This window comes from Cervus canadensis, chromosome 11 (assembly GCF_019320065.1).
Source record: "Cervus canadensis isolate Bull #8, Minnesota chromosome 11, ASM1932006v1, whole genome shotgun sequence".
Taxonomy (NCBI): Eukaryota; Metazoa; Chordata; class Mammalia; order Artiodactyla; family Cervidae; genus Cervus; species Cervus canadensis.
In genome coordinates this window covers 25,588,608-25,607,864 of record NC_057396.1, presented here as the reverse complement: position 1 = coordinate 25,607,864, position 19,257 = coordinate 25,588,608, and the positions used below count along the sequence as shown (strand labels likewise).

Below are 19,257 nucleotides of genomic sequence, written 5' to 3'. Positions count from 1 at the left end.
GTCTTGTCTGTCTCTTTGCGACCTTACAGACTGTAAGGAGACTGCCAGGCTCCTCTGTCCATGGGATTCTCCAGGCAAGAATACTGGAGTAGGTTGCCTTGCCTTCCTCCAGGAGATCTTCCTGAACTAGGGATCAAACTTGCATCTCTTATGTCTCCTGCATTGGCAGCTGGGTTCTTTACCACGAGCGCCTCCTGGGAAGCCTGACATTATGGTTATCTTTTATTTGTTGTTGTTGTTGCCTTTAATTTAATATCTAAGTAGATACCATATTCTTCTATGATTACAATATGAAAACGTCTATGAACAAAATATATAAACTTTTTGTCATATGCTGAGGAAAGAACGGTGGTAGTAAGATTCATCCATAGTTTTAGCAGCAGCATCAACGCAGCCGGAGTATGGTCAGTATTTGGGGACAGAGGTAAATATCCGCAATCCGTGCATATCTTTGATTTCTTCTTTTAGTGCCTGATTAACCATCTGGTGCTGCTGAACAATTCTCTTCTCTTTAAATTCTTCTGATTGAATTTTAATTTCATACATTGCCCCACAGCCTCCTGAAATGTCAGTGACTTTGATAGCTGTAGCTCAAAGAAACTTTTCTTTGTGAATTTGGGTCACTGTGAGCTCCCCCTCAGTCTGTGAGGCAAATAGGCGCTGGGCCCAGTGGCGGGTTCCGCGAAGCAGCGGCACTGCCGCGGCTGGGCTCCACGCCGCCGCGCCCGGCTGATGCGGTCCGCCGTCCGAGGTCGCCGCCCATTATGGTTATCGTATGTTTAACTCTGTAAGAAGCTACCAGGCTGTTTTCAAGGGGCTGTACCTTTTTACATTTCCACCTGCTGCGTGAGAGTTCTAGTTGCTCCATGTATAAAATAGGTAACTAACGAGAATCTACTGTATAACACGGGGAACTCCACCCAGTGCTCTGCGGTGACCTAAAAGGGGGGAAATCCAAGGAAGAAGAGACGTATGCATATATGTGGTTCATTCACTTCATTGTACAGCCGAAACTAAACCAACACTGTAAAGCAATTATACTCCAATAAAAAAGAGAGAGTTCTGGTTTCTCTGTATCCTCTCCAGTTCTTGGTGTTGTCAGAATTTTTTATTGCAGCTCTTCTAATAGGTGTGCAATGGCATCTCATTGTGGTTTTAACTTGCATTTCTCTGATGACTAAGGATATTGAGCATGTTTTTATGTGTTATTTGTCATCTACCTGTCGTCTTCAGTGAAATTCCTGTTCAGATCCTTTGCCTGTTTGTTGGTTTGTTTCTTATTGTTGAGTTTTGAGAGTTCTTTTCTTTTTAAAGATTTATGTATTTATCTTTATTTTTTGGCCATGCCAGGCAGCATGTGGGATCTTAGTTCCCTGACCAGGGATCTGACCCGCATCCCCTGGACGGGCAGCTCAGAGTCTTAAGCATTGGACTACTAGGGAAGTCCTGAGCGTTCTTTACATAGTTCAAATACTAGTCTTTGCTGAATATATGATCTGTAAATATTTTCTCCGCATATGACCAGCCTTTTTGTTCTCTTAATTGTGTTGTTACAAAACAAGTTTTTAATTTGGTGAATTCCAATTTATCAGGTTTTTTTTTTATAGGACTGTGCTAAGAACTCTGCCAAATCCAAGTGCAAGAAGATCTTTTACTGATATTTTCTCTTAAGAATTTTGTTTGAAATTTTACACTTGAACCCGAGAAGCATTTGGAGTTACTTTTTGGATATCATTGAGTTATAGATTGAGGTCTACTTTTTTGTTTGTTTGTTTCTTTGTTTGCAAATGAATGCCAGGTTGTTCTAGCATCTTTTGTTGAAAAGACTGTACTTTTCCTATCCAATTGTCTTTGCATTTTGTAAAAAATCAATGGAGCATGTTTGTGCAAGTGTATTTCTAGACTTTATTCTGTTCTGTTGATCTATGTGTCTGAAAGTGAAAGTCACTCAGTTGTGTCTGACTCTTTGCGACCCCATGGACAATACCGTCCATGGAATTCTCCAGGCTAGAATACTGGAGTTGGTAGCCTTTCCCTTCTCCAGGGGATCTTCCCAACCCAGGGATCGAACCCAGGTCTCCCGCATTGCAGGCGGATTCTTTACCAGCTGAGCCACAAGGGAAGCCCAAGAATACTAGAGTGGGTAGCCTATCCCTTCTCCAGCGTATCTTCCTGACCCAGGAATCGAACCAGGGTCTCCTGCATTGCAGGTGGATTCTTTACCAACTGAGCCATCAGGGAAACCCCGATCTATGTGTCTATCCTTGACCAGTGCCACCCTGTCTTATAGTACGTCTTGGGCTTCCCAGGTGACTCAGTGGTAAGGAATCTGCCTGCTAATGAAGGAGACATGGGTTCGATCCCTGGGTCAGGAAGACCCCCTGGAGAAGGAAATGGCAATACACTCCAGTATTCTTACCTGAAAAATCCCATGGACTGGCCAGCTACAGTCCATGGGATCATGAAAGAGTCAGACACAACTGAGTGACTCAACAGTAGGAACATAGTATGTCTTACAGCTGGCAGGATGAGTCTTCCAAGTCTGTTCTTTTTCAACATCATTTTGGTTATTCTAGCTCTTTACATTTCCATAGAAGTTTTAGAACCAGTTTGCTTAGATCTATAAAGAAGCCTGTTGGAATTTCGATTGTGATTGTGTAAATCTACAATCAGCTGGGAGAGAATTAACATGTTAACCACTGAGTCTTCCAAACCGTGAACATGACGTGTCTATCCATTTATTTAGATTTTCCTTGATTTCCTTCATCTAGATTTTTTTAGTTTTTAGCATACAGATCTTGTTCCCATTTCATTATATTTATAACTAAGTAATTAAATATTAACAAAAACAATGTTTTCACTGAAATAATATTTTTAAACAAAAGAGCGGGAGATGAGTGACATTGTTTTACATTTTTGCAACTGTTTTTAATGTCTGGCTTAATGAAAGAGCTGGGTTCTCATTCTTCCTTCAGTGTTCAGTCTGTTGTGATATGCTGTTTTGGTTGAAATACACAAAGAATTCAATATTATACAAATATAGAGTTGGAAAGTGGAAATATATTTTATTAGCCTTTCAGATAATTATGAATACTTTTGATACTTGGTGTACTCAGACTTGACAAGTGGCAGTTTCTTAAAGGTCAGCTGCAATGTGGAATCGAAAATGTCAATGAACTTTTTTACTCAGTTACTTTAAAATCTCTGGTCTATGTTGCACTCTGAATGGGTCTTTTGTCGTTGTTTAGTCACTCAGTTGTGTCCAACTCTTTGTGACCCCATGGACTGTAGCCCACCAGGCTCTTCTCTCCATGCAATTCTCCGGACAAGAATATTAGAGTGGATTGCCATTTCCTTCCCCAGGGGATCTTCCTGACCCAGGGATCGAACCCGCGTTTCCTGCTTTGCAGGTGCATTCTTTAACACTGAGCCACCTGGAAAGCCCTGAATGAGTCTTTGACCCATGTCTAATTTTGTAACATAATGAATTTGTCATTTGGAAAATACTGATTCTGAGTTATGAACATCTTCCAAATGCTGACATATTTCATTATACAATACCAAAAATAATTTGTGTTAATATCACTACTGCTCTCATTAGAAGAGTATTTAAGGGTTGGAAATCAGTCAAGCCCATGGGGAAGGATGCACAATTTTCCAAAATTCTAATTTTCAATTGCGAGCTTAAGTTCTGTCCCTAGCAACAAATATTGTCAGTATTGTCTGCTATTTTCCTTGCTGTGACAAGCTAATTTTGTTCATTTTTGAGAAAGTGATTGCCAACTATCAAGTCTAAATAGCCATCTGTCTGTTAGTTTTCATTAAAGGAAAAATGATATTTCATGAAAAAAGTGGCTAGTTCAGCTTGCAGCTCAAAAATGCAAGTGTTTTTCCTCAGGACAACTTAGCACTTTGGGATACACCTAAAGTGCCTTGTTCACACTTACCATTTTTCACACTGAGTACTAAAAAGACATGTATTCAGGATTGAGACTAAGTAATGAATACTTTTAAATAATTAATAATTTCTACCAGTTCGTTGAGGGGCTTCCCTGGTGGCTCAGCAGTAAGGAATCTGCCAGCCAATGCAGAAGGTAGAAGAGACACTGGTTCAATTCCTGGGTTGGGAGGATCCCCTGGAGAAGGAAATAGCAACCCACTCTGGTATTCTTGCCTGGACCTGGAGAATCCCATGGACAGAGGAACTTGGTGGGCTCCAGTCCATGGGGTTGTAAAGAGTCGGACATGACTCAGCAGGCACACTACTGTTACCACTTCATCAAAGACGCTCTTAAAATCTGGCAAGTGTGAGCTGGTGAAGGACACAGTGACTATGCACACAGTTTGGTATATGCAGTTTGGTGCTGTGGCCTCAATTTGTGGTAAGCAGCCTTAATTCGTGATAGTTTTGCTTACCATTACTTTCGTATCATTGGTGCCAAGTCAACACGGTGAAAAAGGCAAATGGCATCACAGCATTATTATGAAAATAGTTTTGACACTGCTGACCCCCTGAAAAGTCTCAGGACACCTTCTGGGGACACTTTGAGGACAGCTGCATTAGACCATGGGAGTTCCTAGGTGGCGCTAGTGGTAAAGAACCTGCCTAGGAATGCAGGACACCTAAGAGACAGGGGTTTGATCCCGGTTCAGGAAGGTCCCCTGGAGGAGGGCATGACAATCCACTCCAGTGTTCTTACCTGGGGAATCCCATGGACACAGGAGCCTGGCAGTCTACAGAGCAGGCAGCTGCAGAGTCGGACATGACTGAAGCGACTTAGCACACGTGTACAGACTAGACCATACAGCAAGACGAAAAAGGGACATCCATGGGTACTGGTTTTGGATAGGCACTTTCTGGAAATTCTGCTGGAGCCACATCTTGATCTCATCCTCCCTGCTGACCCTCAGGAAAAAGTGAACAATCTCAGCTGTGTAGAGGGCTAAGGCTGTCAGCTTTATGTGGTGATGCTGGGTCTCGTTGAAGAAGAGGGATGCTAATTTAATTGCAGTTTAATGAAGAGCTCAGTGGGTGGGAGAAAGAAGAGTGATTGGGAATTTGCATTTCTTAACGTCCTGGGCTTGATGTATCGCCAGCCAGAGCTCTATGTCTCGTAAGAAACACATCGATCATTCTGCCTGGGATTGGGGAAGCATGGCCAAGAGTTTCAATATTAGAGACGAAATCTGGGTGGGGTCTGCTTTGAGGCTGGGACTAGAGATCAGAACTCCAGCAAGTTCTTTCTGATAATCCTTCTAACAGGATTAATAGATGCCCCAAATTCTGCTGGATTCAACACATTGTCACCAGCACTCACTAGTCCAAGGACTGCATTGAATGCTGGGAGCAGGACTTGTGGTTGGGGTGGGGGACACACACACACATCATGGCATCCCCTCCCCGCCCCTTTCTACTCTGGCCTCTTTCTTTTAAAGCTTGACTGTGTTTGTAACTTTGTAATTTAATTCTCACTGTGTGCTGGGCTGTGCTTAGTCGCTCAGTCCTGTCTGACTCTTTGAGACCCAATGGGCTGCAGCCCCCAGGCTCCTCTGTCCATGGGGATTCTCCAGACAAGAATACTGGAGAGGGTTGCCATGTCCTCCTACAGGGATTTCTCACTATAGGAGCATTTATTTTAAAAAATCCAAACAATCCTAAAAACTATAAAATAATATATATAAAAGGTACCGTTTATGTGTCAAGCATAAACTCTCCACATCATCAGTTTATGATCTCATTTAATTACTCAACAACTATTATAATAGTGGGTACTACTGCAAAGAAGAAAGTAGAAATCACTTTAAATCTCACCATCTAGAAGTATATATTTTTGGCACTTTGGTAAAATCTTTCTAGAATACTCTCTATGCATTCATAGCGAGAGGTCTACAATTTTTTATGAGTGGGGTCATATTTTACAGATTATTTTGTATTTTGGTTCCTTTTATTCTCAGCAATAAGAGATATACATCTTCCCCAAGGGGGTGGATATTATCAGCTTTAATAACTGTAGAATACTCCATAGTATGTGTGTGTGTGTGTGTGTGCTTAGTCGTGTCTGACTGTTTGCATCCTCATGGATTGTAGCCCTCCACATCCCTTTGCCAATGGAATCATCCAGGCAAGAATACTGGAGTGGAGTTGCCAGGCCCTCCTCCAGGGGATCTTCCCAACCCAGGGATTGAATCCGAGTCTCTTATGTCATCTGCTTGGCAGGTGGGTTCTTTACCACTAGTGCTGCCTGGGAAGCCCCCATAGTATCCATGTACCAATTTAATTAGATGATGTTCAAATAGGATAGTTAGTTTTCAGATTTTGATTTTACAAACACTAACGTCATAAATTTCTTTGTGCATGCTTCATTTTGAAGCAATGATCTAAAGGTACATTCCTGTAAGTAGGGCTGTCTATGTATTTACTGAAAATGCTACGCTGTTTTTCAGAAGAGTTTGTTTAACTTCTACACCTCCACAGTGTCTAAGTCTGTTATCCCAGAACTTTAGCTATTTACTCTGTATGGAAAGATGCAAGAGTTTAGCTTAATGAAATCGTTCCTTTGGGAACGTACCCAGTGGTCCAGTGTAAGACTCTGTGCCTCCACGGCAGGGGGGATGGGTTCCATTCCTGATCAGGGAACTAATATCTCACATGATGAAGATCCTGCATGCCAAGCAGCAAAAAGGAAAAAAAAATCATTCCTTTGATATGTACCTTATATATATTATATAGGGTCAGTATCCTGTTCTTTTCCATCCTGAATCCCCTCAGTGTCAGCTGGGAGCAGCTACAGAGGCTGATGGCTTGACGGCCAGCAGCCAGTTTGTCTCCATCCTGAGTTCCCTCAGGGCACACCGGCAGGGTGGCTGCAGTGGCTTCCTGGCCATAACATCCTCTGTTTGCTGATAGGTGGGAAGCATCTTTTTTCTACACTTGCCCACACCACACAGGAGCATTTCTGCCTCGATTGGTTGCTCTCCTATCTTTTTCCTCCTGAGGTAGGAGGAGCAGGACTTGAAGAATGCAGAGAAGGCTGGAGAAGCTGAAGCCCAAAGACTGAAGGGGAGAGTGGGGCCAGAGGACGCTGAAGAGGTAGCAAGTTATGAGCAAGTTATGTCTGTGCATGTACATGCATTGGAACACATGTGTGGGTACCTCAGTGCTATTGGTACATGCATTGTTAGTGCGCTGGTTCTCAGAGTGCGGTCCCCTGGGGGTGGAGTGCAGTGCTCTGTTTTAACAAAGCTGGTTAAACGCTTGCTTACACTCTCGAACTCCTCCTACAGGATGAGTTTATCTGAACACATCTGTGTGCACCAGGCTTTGGGATATTTGACTTGCAGGTGGAGATTTGCATGTAGGCATCCTGGCAGCAGGAAGCTCACTCCATCTCTCTTGACTTTGTCCTCTCTGAGTACTCCCAAGTCTAGGGCAGGCACTCTGGGGCACTCAGCAGATCTCAAATGATGACAATAATGACAGCAGCCAAATGCATCTCCAGCCAAGTGCCTATTTCTTACCAGTCTCTGCATAGAACAGCCACAAGCCACTCTTCTTTGATCACAGACAGAAATCTAATCTCAACAGTGCAGGAAGCAGGAATTTCACAATGGGACAGCCAGAGAGATGGCCTGTTTGGAGTGGAAAAAAAGCCTCTCAGTACTTCCCCTAAACAGGTTGCTGGGACAAAGAAAGCAGTTTCCTGCCTATCCCTGGCGAATGACTCTGCATGCAGAGTGACAGAAAGGGCTGGGGGTGGGGGTAGGGGTGGGGGTTGTGGGGGGCAGGGCCTCAGTCCAATACAGGGCAGGGGTCGGGGTGGTGGGGGGTGGCTGGTGGTTGTGAGAAGGTGTCCTTCTGTCATGGATAAAGCATTGTGGGAGACCTGGGGAGCCTGGTCTCCTCATGGGGAGAAGTGGCCAGGAGTGTAGAACCCCTGAAGGCTATGAGCTAAGGTTGCATCTTCACCAAACAAACCCCAAACAAACATCTGCTTTGCACCTGGATTTGGGTCCTGGCTCTGCGACTGATCAACTGAGCAACTTTGGGAAGGTTGTTTCATTCTTTAGGTTCAGTTTCCATGTCTGAGAAACGGTGACAGAAAAAGGATCTGTATTGCAAGGCTGTTGTGCGGATTAAATGAGGGTGAGAGAGGAGAGAGATGGGCTCAGGCTAGACATTTCCAAAAGTCCCCTGTTCACACTTCTTGAGGAAGAAAGGGATAGGCTCCAGATTGGACGCTTACTACCAGCCTCCTGTTTACTTTTCCTGAGACAAGAGACAAGTGGGCTCCATGCTCCATATTTATGACCAGTCTCCTGACTGTACTCTGCTGCAAAAACAACTGGAATAGGCTAAATAGCCTGACCCTGGACACTTTCTGGCAGGAACAGAGAGGGACTAAGCCCTGTTTAAAACATGTAGAGGTCACATATTTCCCATCCTTGGGGCAAGAGACACTACACATGTGCAGAAAACTCCATGGGGTCAAAAAGGCCGGGGGTGCCAGACCATAGTGAAGGAGGAAACAGACAGAGCTGGACTCCATCTAACGCCAGGCTGCGGACATTAGGTACACGCATGGTCACCCTCCCAATGGACTCTGAACTTTGTGCCCGGTGTCTATAGAAATGGCATACCAATGGAAAACCAGACCCCCTGGATAAAAGAGCCTCAGGACTTGTACTTGGACTCTCCGTTGCCTAAAAGAATATGCTAATTATCTCTGTAACAGAACAAAGTCGTAAATTCCATCATGTTTATCAGGATATGACCACTGGCCTATTGATAAACCTCCACTGTTTAACTATCTAGGCTTATGGCACATGAATCATGGGTTAACTTTGATCGTATCTCTCTTTTACCTTGTCCAGACTAGTTTCAAGGAGTTTGGGAAGGTGGGTTTGAGCAAGTACACTTAGGGTATATAAGGTTTTCACAAAAACTGGTCAGGGTCCTTGGCTAAGAGGAGACTCTACCTTAGGCCCACCGGTGTAATAAACTGCACTCCACTATCTTCATTGTCCTTCTGAGTGAGTTTGTTTCCCATAACGCATGGTTACAACAATAGTAAGTCTCGTCATCCCCCTCCACACACCCAGACGCCCTTGCACTGAAATCCATCTTGGCTGAGGATACGTGCACACCCAGGAGAGGGTCCTGAGACAAATTAGCTATGGGGCAAAGAAAGACAGTTGGCCAAGAGAAAAACAAAGACCTGGAAGACTGCCCTCTAATAAAGGATTTAAACTTCCCAAAGGTGTGACTCTGTACTCTCTTGCTGAGTTTGCGCATGTGTCTTTCTGTATGTACTGTGCTTTCCTAATAAACACTTTCCTTTCCTTTATACTGTCTATATCCTTGTTAGATTTTTCCTCTCAAGGCAGATGAGGACTGGGGATGTAGACTCTAACTGTTGGCCCTTGGTGTAGTGGTTAGGATTCCAGGTTTCCACCCAGGTGACCAGAGTTCAATTCCTGGTCAGGGAACTAAGTTCTCGCTTTCAGCTGCCGCTCACCCCTGCGTGTATCAGAAATGAAGAGGACGTATGCGGACTCATCAGGGCTGTGCTAGGCCTGTGGTACAGGCTCAGTTAACATTGGCTGTTGGTATTTGTATTACCTCCCGAAGGCTCTCCAGAGACCAGAAAAAGGCATTCAGTCCTCTCGGTCACTCTCCAAACCATCTTGATGAGTTACACTGGATGGATCAGTGGTCCTCCAGATAGGGGTGGGGTCACCCCTCCTGGAACACCCAGTTTCCTGGCGATCTGCAGGGGCACACGGGTCAGAGCAGTGCGCATCCCTCAGACCCTGCCGTCACTGCTGTCCTGCCTCTTTGCATCTGCTAGGACTTTTTGGCTCAGTGATCTGCTACAGGGTAGAGTTCACTGCAAAGAGGGTCAGGGGAAAATGGGGATCGGTAACCCCTGGCACTCGAGGCTGTTGTGTGGGAAGGAGTAGGACGTGCCTAGTTACCTGCCTGGTACACCCCAGGTCCAAGAGAGGTGTCAGTTACGGTTGTCTGTTAGAGCTGGTCGAAGTGTGTGTGGTCAGCACAGGAAAGTCAAGAGACAAATGTTTATTGAGCAGTTGTCATCACCAAGCACTGCGGTAGGTATTTTATACATATTTTCCCTACCAATCTTCATAATGACCCCATAGGATAGAGACCATCAATAATACATCTTCAGGGACTTCTCTGGTGGTCCAGTGGTTAAGACTTTGTCTTCCAGTGCAGGGGATGTGGGCCTGATCCCTGGTTGGGAAGCTATGATCCCACATACCTTCGTGGCCAAAAAGCATAACAAAAAACAAAGCAATACGGTAACCAATTCAATAAAGATTTTTTTAAATGATCCACATTAAAAAAAAAATCTAAAAAAAAAATACCCTCACAAGTGAGGAAATAGGTGCTCGGAGAAGTTAACAAACTTGCTTAAGACAGATAACAGCACTCAATTCTAATTAGTGACTATCCATGCTTATTCTGCAACCAGTTCATGGTCTTCCAGAAGAACCTGTTCTTTGGCATGGAAACTGCAGACAGCATTGTGGATCTCCCTGCTGAGCAGGAATTATTTGCCAAGGAAGTAAATTTACCAGTCTCGCTCTTTTGCTCACTCTGATCCCAGGGGAGTTCATCCCTCTACCTGGCACTGGCCTCTTCTGCATGCATATGTGTGTGCTGTTACTTCAGTTGTGTCCGGCTCTTCTTGACCCCTACGGACCATAGCCTGCCAGGCTCCTCTGTCCATGGGATTCTCCAGGCAAGAATACTGGAGTGGGTTGCCATGCCCTCCTCCAGGGGAATCGTCCTGGCCCAGGGATCAAACCCAAGTCTCCTGCATTGCAGGGGGATTCTTTACCACTAGCTTCACCTGGAAAGCCCTGACCTGTCCTACTACGGGTAAAATCCCTTCTCTCGTTAAATCCTGGCCAAGGGCAGTGGGGAACATTTAAATTGTGTGCTCCATGCCCAGCAGTTCTTAGGAAAGAATGGGAAACTGAAAAGAAACATCAGTTGGGTGATGTCTCTGAGCCTCCCCTAATGATGAAGGTTGGGGGGGGGGGCGCTGGACTTTCAGTGGAGAAAGGGGCTGAAAACAGACGCCTGACACCAAATTCAGAAGCCCTCAGCCTCACTGATTCAGCCCCTGGAGCTGGTCCTCTCCCAGGCCCTGCTCAATTTTCTTATCAGCACAGCAGGGCCAGGCTGGGTGCTCAGGAAGTCTGTGTCCAGTCCTCCAGCTTGGGCACCAGCCAGTCACTCCTCTCTCTCCTCTGCTGATAAGAAAAACAGGCTCCACATGGAAACTTACAAACCCCTGCGCCTTCCTGGCAGGACTCCTGAATCTGCCAAGTGCATCCGTCCGCACCTCCCTCACATCTCTTTTTCAACCTCTGAGCCTCAGCCGCCTCTTTTCCCACCCCAGCTCCACACCAGTCTTCCAGCAAGACATCCTTGATTAGTTCCGCTTCTTACTCTGATCCTTCTCTTGGAGGATTTTGGTATTTCCACTTTAACTGGGATATTAATAATTGGCACTCGTAAATACACAGCTTAGTTAATATTTTTAAACAGTTTCCTTGCCTTTAGGAAAGTGTGAGTTTTCTCATCTCCTCAGGACCCTGGAACCCCTAGAGATGGGTTGGGCAAGGGAAGAAGGATATGCCGGTACTCAGGAGACCTCACTCTGGTCCCCACTAGACCACTAACAAGCTCTGTGACTTTGAGTCAGTCAGTTCTCCTCTCTGGGCCTTTGGGTCCCAATTTACAAAATGTTCTCTGAGGTCCCATCCCACTCAAATATTCCATGGCCTTGTTTCCTTTGACTCTCCTCCTGTGTCAAGTTCAGGGCTGTCCTCGGGGAAATCCCTTATGCCCTGTTTTTTCAGGACTCTGCCTTTCTAAGGCTGTCTGATCTCTCTCACCCTGTGTCTCTGGCCTGGCTTCCTGAAGCTTCGACCCACTGAGTCCATGAGCCATGGATGAAGTGCCACGGGAGGAGTTAGGGGGAGACCCAGCTCTCTTTCTCAGCGCCAGGGAGGGTCTGTAAAGACGCTGATGCCCAGGTTGCAGCCCTGGAGAATCTGATCCGTGGGTTTGGGGTTGGGCCCAGTCATCTTGTTTTAGTCATCTATGGCTGCAAAACAAAATGCTCCCAAATTTTCTGTTCGCTTGCTTGTTTATTATTATTTTAATACCTGGAAGACCCACATTTCCTGGACTGAGAACCAGCATGTTGGGCATCAGTGTTTTCTGCAATGGTTGTGACCTGAAACTTTTTAAAGAACCATCCACCTTTCGGGGAAGCATTTCTGAATTGTCCATCACCAGCCACTTCTCCTTGAATACCATCATGAAACACCTGTTTGCCAGTTGGAGCTGTCCTTTAATTTGATGCACCTTTGGATCCGGGTGAAATATTAAATTGCCTTCCTTCTCCATCAAGGTTATGGGTTTTACACTATCATCGGGATTGCAAATCTTCTGAAAACAATACGACAGTATGCTCACCAAATTTTCTGTTTCAGACAACAACGATTTCACTTACTCATCTGAGGAGCAGGAATTCTGGCAGGGCCCCCACTCAGAGGTCTGTGGTCAAGTGTCACTCAAGGGACTGCTTTCAGCTGGGAGCTCAGCTAGGCTAGGCATGTCCACGTGGTGTCTCTCTCTCCCTCCTGGGTAGTCTGACTTCTTCCAAGACAGTAGTAGGCTTCTAAGAGGTGGCATTCTAAATATTTAAGGCAGAAGTTGCAGGCCTCTTAAGGCCCAGTCTAGAAAGTTACACGATGTAGTTCTGCCTCTTCCCATTGCTCACACCAAACCACAGAGCCAGCCCAGATTGAAAGTGGGGAGAAAAGAGACCCCACTTCTCAGTGGGAGGAGTAACAGAAGTTTACTGCAGATGAGCCTGTGGGAAGGGAGAGGCCATCTTTGGAAACACAATTTACCATAATTTAAAAAATAGTCTCCAGATGAATTTGCTGGGCCAAACATCTGTGAACTGTGTCTCAGGGAGCCTGCTTTTGTCTCTCCTTTTCTCCTTGCTGTCAGACAAGAAACAACTTCAGACTGCCTCACAGCACCTACATGGGAACTAATTATTGCTGTGTAGTGGTTTCCTCTGTCAATTTCATTCCCATCTTTTGCATTCAACAAGTACCTATTATACAGAAATTATAGGGGTTCTCAGGTGGCACGGTGGTAAAGAATCCACCTGCCAATGCAGGAGATGCAAGAGATGTGAGTTCAATCCCTGGGTCAGAAAGATCCCCTGGGGAAGGAAATGGCAACAGACTCCAGTATTCTTGCCTGGGAAATCATATGGACAGAGAAGCCGGGTGGGCTACAGTCCTAGGGGCTGCAAAGAGTCAGACACGATTGAGCACACACATGCACACACACACACACCCCAGTTATATTGGCTAGTTGGGGAGAGGGTTAAAAATGTAGGCACCACGTAAGGGTAAACAACTTAGATTATTCCCTGGGTGAAATCATTGCAACCCTTCTTCTGATTCTGAAAGAAAGTTCTGAGTTAAACTTAGGAAGACAGCTGTGGATTCTCTTTTTAACAAGGTGCCGGGAAGGAGTTGTGTGCCAAGGGCTATATAAATGTTTACTGTTAGAATAAACGGTCAGAATGGGGAACATTTTATACCCATCACCTCCCACTAACTACATCTAAGCTTCCATACGAGGCCTGACAAATGAAAATCAATAGAGATAATGCTTTAAAAGGTAGACATCAAACACGCCTCTGGTCTGAGAGGCAATTACACGAACAGTATCATCAAAGAGACAAGTGAATTACAGGAGGGTTGACAGGGGAGCTTTCGATGGACACAGAGTCCATCATAAACAGACTGAGAGGCAGCGGCTCCATGACCACAAGTGGCCAGGATGCCAGGCCTCTGGCTACTGCTGGGTCCTCTTTGGGAGACTGTAGGTTGCTGATCGGCACCCGAGTTTGCCCTGTATGGAAGCTCCTCTGCCCTCGTGGCAGTCAATCTTCAGGCTTCATGTGAAACTTCCTTGTACAGAAGTTCAACAATCTGCCAGCCCTAAATCACTTTTATTTTTTTTCCCCTAAACTCCAGCTCAGGCTTTGGGGTGGAGATGACATTGGGGCTGCACAAAATAATAAGTGGATTCAGAACAGTCTTACTTGCCTGGCAAACGTGTCTGGGCTAGTGGGTTACTGCCTATTTGCAAAGCTGGTTTATAGACTGAATGGAGATGCCTGCTGGGTCCTTAGGGTTCTTCCTGGCCCCCAAACTCAGCTGCAGCCTCTATTCCAAGCCCGGATCCAGTGGGTTGGAAGAAAGTATATGATGATAAACAAGTGTCTCTCGCCTGAAAGCTGGCTTCAGGAACTCAGGGAGGGGCAGGGAGTTCAGATGCCTGCTTACGCTAACAGGCTGTCAGTTCCTCTGTGCATGGGGAAAACAGAAACACGAAGCTATTCTGGTCTTGTCTAGGGAGCCATTATGTACTGAATTTCCGACATCATTATATCCAAAGGGCAACATCACTCAGTTTTCTCCCATTTGCATTCACTAGGAAAGGACAAATGGGTGCATAGTTGCAGAGTGGAAAGGCTGGGGGGGTGGGAAGGAGTGATCATGTGCTCCAATTTGAATAACCAGCAGCTCTGGAAGAAGTGTGCTCATAATTAGAAATCTGCACCTTACGGTGACGTTACATGCTTACAAGACAAGTTTAAGTTAATCAGGCAGCAGTTTAAGTTTTCCAGACTAATGGGATTGGGATGAATTTTTCACTTAGAAACAAATCTCATCCATGCTTTGGCATGCCTTGTTTCCTGACATATGTCATAGTTTTCCTGCGGGAAGATAGGGAGAGATTTTATTTCAGACTTCCCCCGCCCTGACTGTCTTTGCTTTCTTCCCTTTCCAAAAATCAAGATCTGGATAAAGATAGCGAAGGAAAGGGACCATGCAGGATCCACTCCAAGAAGAGAGATGCTGAGATTTGTGTTTCTGATATGCTGGCACGTGTCAGGTACGTGCCTGTGGGGTTGTGAGTGGCAGGCAGAGGTCTTCTAGGGCAGGAAGGCTTGTGCTGAATTTCTGCTCTCTCGTGATTAAAGGCTTCTCTCCCCACTTGTATCCCTTAGGATTGTGTTGGCTGCATGGAACAGAAAACCAGTAACAGTCAATGTATGTACTTGGGGCAGGGTGGGGGTGTCAGCCGGTGCCACCTCTGATAGAGGTGAGGAGAGCCGCTGACAGCCTCCAGCAGTCCCAGAGCTTATAGAAGGAGGGGAGGCCTGGCCTATACAAACTTCCCCCCACCCCCATCCTCCTGTCTTCATCTTTTAAAAAAACTTAGTCTGGAAAAAAAATTTATGTACTAGAAGCTGAGTTTTCTCATATAACAGGAACTTTGGAATTAGGTTATTCAGATGTTGCTGATGGCTCCTTCTAGCTTCCTTTCTTTCTATTCTGCTATCCTGAGTTGGAGACTTTTTTCTTCATGGCTGCAAGATGGCTGCTTCACCTCCAGGCATCACACTTGTGTTTCTGACCAAAAAAGGACAAGATATAGAAAACAAACTTATGGTTACCAAAGGTAAAAGCAGGAGAGGGATAAATTAGGAGTCTGAGATTAACATACACATTTTGTTGTTCAGTCGCTCAGTCGTGTCTGACTCTTTGTGACCCCATGGACTGCAGCACGCCAGGCTTCCCTGTCCTTCACTATCTCCTGAAGCTTGCTCAAACTCATGTCCATTGAGTCGGTAATGCCATCCAACCAACTCGTCCTCTGTCGTCCCCTTCTCCTCCTGCCTTCAATCTTTCCCAGCATCAGGGTCTTTTCTAATGAGTTGGGTCTCCCCATCAGGTGGTCAAAGCATTGGAGCATCAATCCTCTACTATATATAACACAGATAAACCACAAAGTGCTACTGATAGCACAGAGAACTATATTCAATATCTTGTAATAAATTATAATGGACAAGAATCTGAAAAAGAATATATATGTATATATATATATGCATGTATATATGTGTGTATACACACACACACACACACACACACACACACACTTGCATGCTCAGTTGCTTCAGTCATGTCTGACTCTTTTTGACCTATGGACTATAGCTCACCAGGCTCCTCTGTCCATGGGTTTCTCCAGGCAAGAATACTGGAGTGGGTTGCTGTGCCCTCCCCCTCCTCCAGGGGATCTTCCTGACCCAAGAATCGAACCCGTATCTCCTGCGGTTCCTGCATTGCAGGCCAGGTTCTTTACCCACTGAGCCACCCGGGGAAGCCATGTGTATATATATACACATACATATATGTACATATACATATACGTGTATGTACATATATATGTATAACTGAATCACTTTGCTGTATGCCAGAAATTAACACAATATTATAAATCAACTATAGTCTAATTTAGAAAAAAGAAAGAGGAGGGGAAGAAGGAGCAGGAAGATGAGGAAGAAGAAAGGGAACAGAAGAAGGAACAAATGGAAAAGGGCAAAGGGCAAAAGGGACATATTACTGTGTCTTTCTTAGAATTCTTCCTCAGTATAATTCTGTTCCCATCTCCTTGGCCAAAACTGGATCATGTGAATGCCCCTAGTTATTGAAAAATTGGCAGTTTAAACTGAACAAGGACTTTCCTGGTGGTGCAGCGGATTAACAGTCTGCCTGCCAACGCAGGGGACATGGGTTTGATCCCTGGTCCAGGAGGAGTCCATATGCTGTGGAGCAACTAGAGCCGTGTACCACAACTCTACTGAGCCCATGCTCCAGGGCCTGTGAGCCCCAATTACTGAGCCTGCACGCTGCAACTACTGAGGCCCGCCCACCCAGAGCCTGTGCTCTGAAGCCAGAGAAGCCACCACAATAGGCCTGCACACCACAGCAGAGTGGCCCCCACTCGCTGCAACTAAAGAAAGCCTGTGTAAAGCAGCAAGATCCAATACAGCCAAAAATAATAAATAAAAAATAAACCAAACCTCTTGGACCTGATTTAGAAAAAAGTTCTGATAGAAGGGGAAAAGAAGACACGGACAGAGGAGCCTGGCAGGCTACAGTCCATAGGGTCACAAGGAGTCAGACACGACTGAAGTGACTTAGCAGCAGCAGCAGACCTGGTCTGGAAAACCAGTGGTGTCTGCCATCCTCTGCAGTTTCTACTGCTCCATCCACAGTCAGTGAAGTCCTGCTTTTCAATCCCAATGTCATGTCAGGGTTACCTGTTCCTCCTCTCCCGGCAGTCTGGCCTCCTCTCCTCTGCCTGGGGCCTCACCAGCCCTAGCTTCCTTACCCGCTTCATCTTGGGACGAGAGAACAAAGCAAATGCATCTCACAGGTGTAGTCTGGGCCCAGGGTACCAGTGCTCAGGGAACCAGTTCTGAGGACCCTTTGGTTAAGCTGAAAGGTTGCTGCCTGGAGAGAGATCACAGAAGAAAGTGTTCAAAATGCATCTGGAGAGGGGCCTAGGGTAGGATCATGAGCTGTAATTCACTTAAATGTATTATAAGTGGGTCACCATGCAAGACAGTGGGGTGTATAAATGGAGTAAGACGGCTGGCTGATCTCAAGGAGTTCCCATTCTACTAGGGTCTCATGCGTGTGTGTTCAGTCATGTCTGACTCTTTGCAGCCCCATGGACTGTAGCCCTCCAGGCTCCTCTGTCCGTGAGATTTTCTGGCAAGAATACTGGAGTAGGTTGCCACATCCTCCTCCAGGGGATCTTCCTGACCCAGGGATCAAACTGCTGTCTCCTTATTGGTAGGTGGCACACATGAAATTAAACACAGAAAAATTCAGACTATGGTATGTACATGCATAGATGCAGAGACAATGCCGTCCATGACCTCATGGACAAGACAGCTTTAATTTCAGTAAGGTGATATTTGAATTTCACTTTGCATGGTAGATGCAATTCATTTAAGTAGAGAAGGGAGGGACAGGATGTCTTAAGCAGAGAAGATTATGTGAACAAAAGCTTAGGGGCAGGCAAGCAGGCAGGGTATTTGAATAATTGTGAGTGGCTGTGTTGGTCTGGGGAAGAGCATTTGCCAAGACTGAGGTGACCAGAGTGATAAGACGGGGAAGGCAGGGCAGAGAATGGGTCAGGAGATGAAGCAGAAAAGGTAAGTGGGTGTCGGGTGGTAAAGACTGAATGCTGGATTTTAAGCAGTTGGATTTTAACTTGTAGAGAATCGGAGCCTAGGAAGGTTTGAATCACATCAGTGTTGTAGAAACTAATTTTCAAACAAGAATTGGCATAAGGGTGGGGAGACTGAGGCAGACGCACCAATGGGAGGCTGGCACCATGGAGCCTGACCTAGAAGAGAAGCAGTGGGGGAGAGGCACAAGGATGGCACACACTTTTCCAGATGATAACAGTATTGGAGCAGTACCATTTCCAAAGTCAAGGAAAAGCAGGGAAGGAGAATCAGCTCTGGCAGGGGTCGGGGGGGGGGGGGGGGGGGGCGGGGTCAGATGATGGATCCAGTGTGAGTACCGCTGAGCCCCTGGAGATAACTCCTCCGGGTTTCTGGGGTAAGGAACAGGCTGAGAGAGGGGGTCATCAGCCCCAAGTGCGCGGCAAAATCATGATCGTGGATTGGACTGTCCAGGAACAATGCAGAGCAGAGGACAGAGAGCCCAACGCAGCTGCTTGAGGGAGAAGCTGAAGAGTTGGGGAAAGATCAGGAAAGGAGGAAGGGAGCATGACCAAGGAGTGCTTTTGAAGTGAGCAGAACTCTTTCAGCAAGGACTTAGGAAATAGTTCTGTCTTAGGATCTGGGGGCTTAGCATTTGTCTGAGGTCTGGGATAGCATGCCTTCAAATTCCTACAAAGCAGAATGAGTACAAATGGATCCAGAGTAAACAACTGGTGGGCAGGGTCTATTTGGGTCCTGCAGTCTGCACCCCAGGATGAAACAGCACCCAAAGGGACCTGCTAGGAAGGCCAGGGGTCTCCTCGGATGGCTTCTGGTCTTGCTCTTTTAATTTTCCCTGCAGGCCCTCTGCTTGCTGTCCATGGCCGTGTGACCGGGGTTGCTGACATGCTGAAGGTCTGTGTCTGCCACAGGACAAGGCAACTGGGGGCAAGTGCTATCCACATGGGGTCTTAGCGGCACTATTGCAAAGTACTTCGCTCAGCTTTAAAGCACAGGTGAGTCTGTAAGCTCGAAATGGTTACACTGCCCTTCCGAACCTTAAGTCTCGGCATGGCTCTTATTCTGGAGGGGTGGG

At 45.9% G+C, this 19,257-nt stretch overlaps 1 pseudogene; it reads right to left on the bottom strand.

Moving 5' to 3' along the window:
* Positions 1-377: 377 nt before the first annotated feature.
* Positions 378-17,323, bottom strand: LOC122449232 (annotated as a pseudogene).
* Between the last annotated feature and the right edge of the window lie 1,934 nt (positions 17,324-19,257).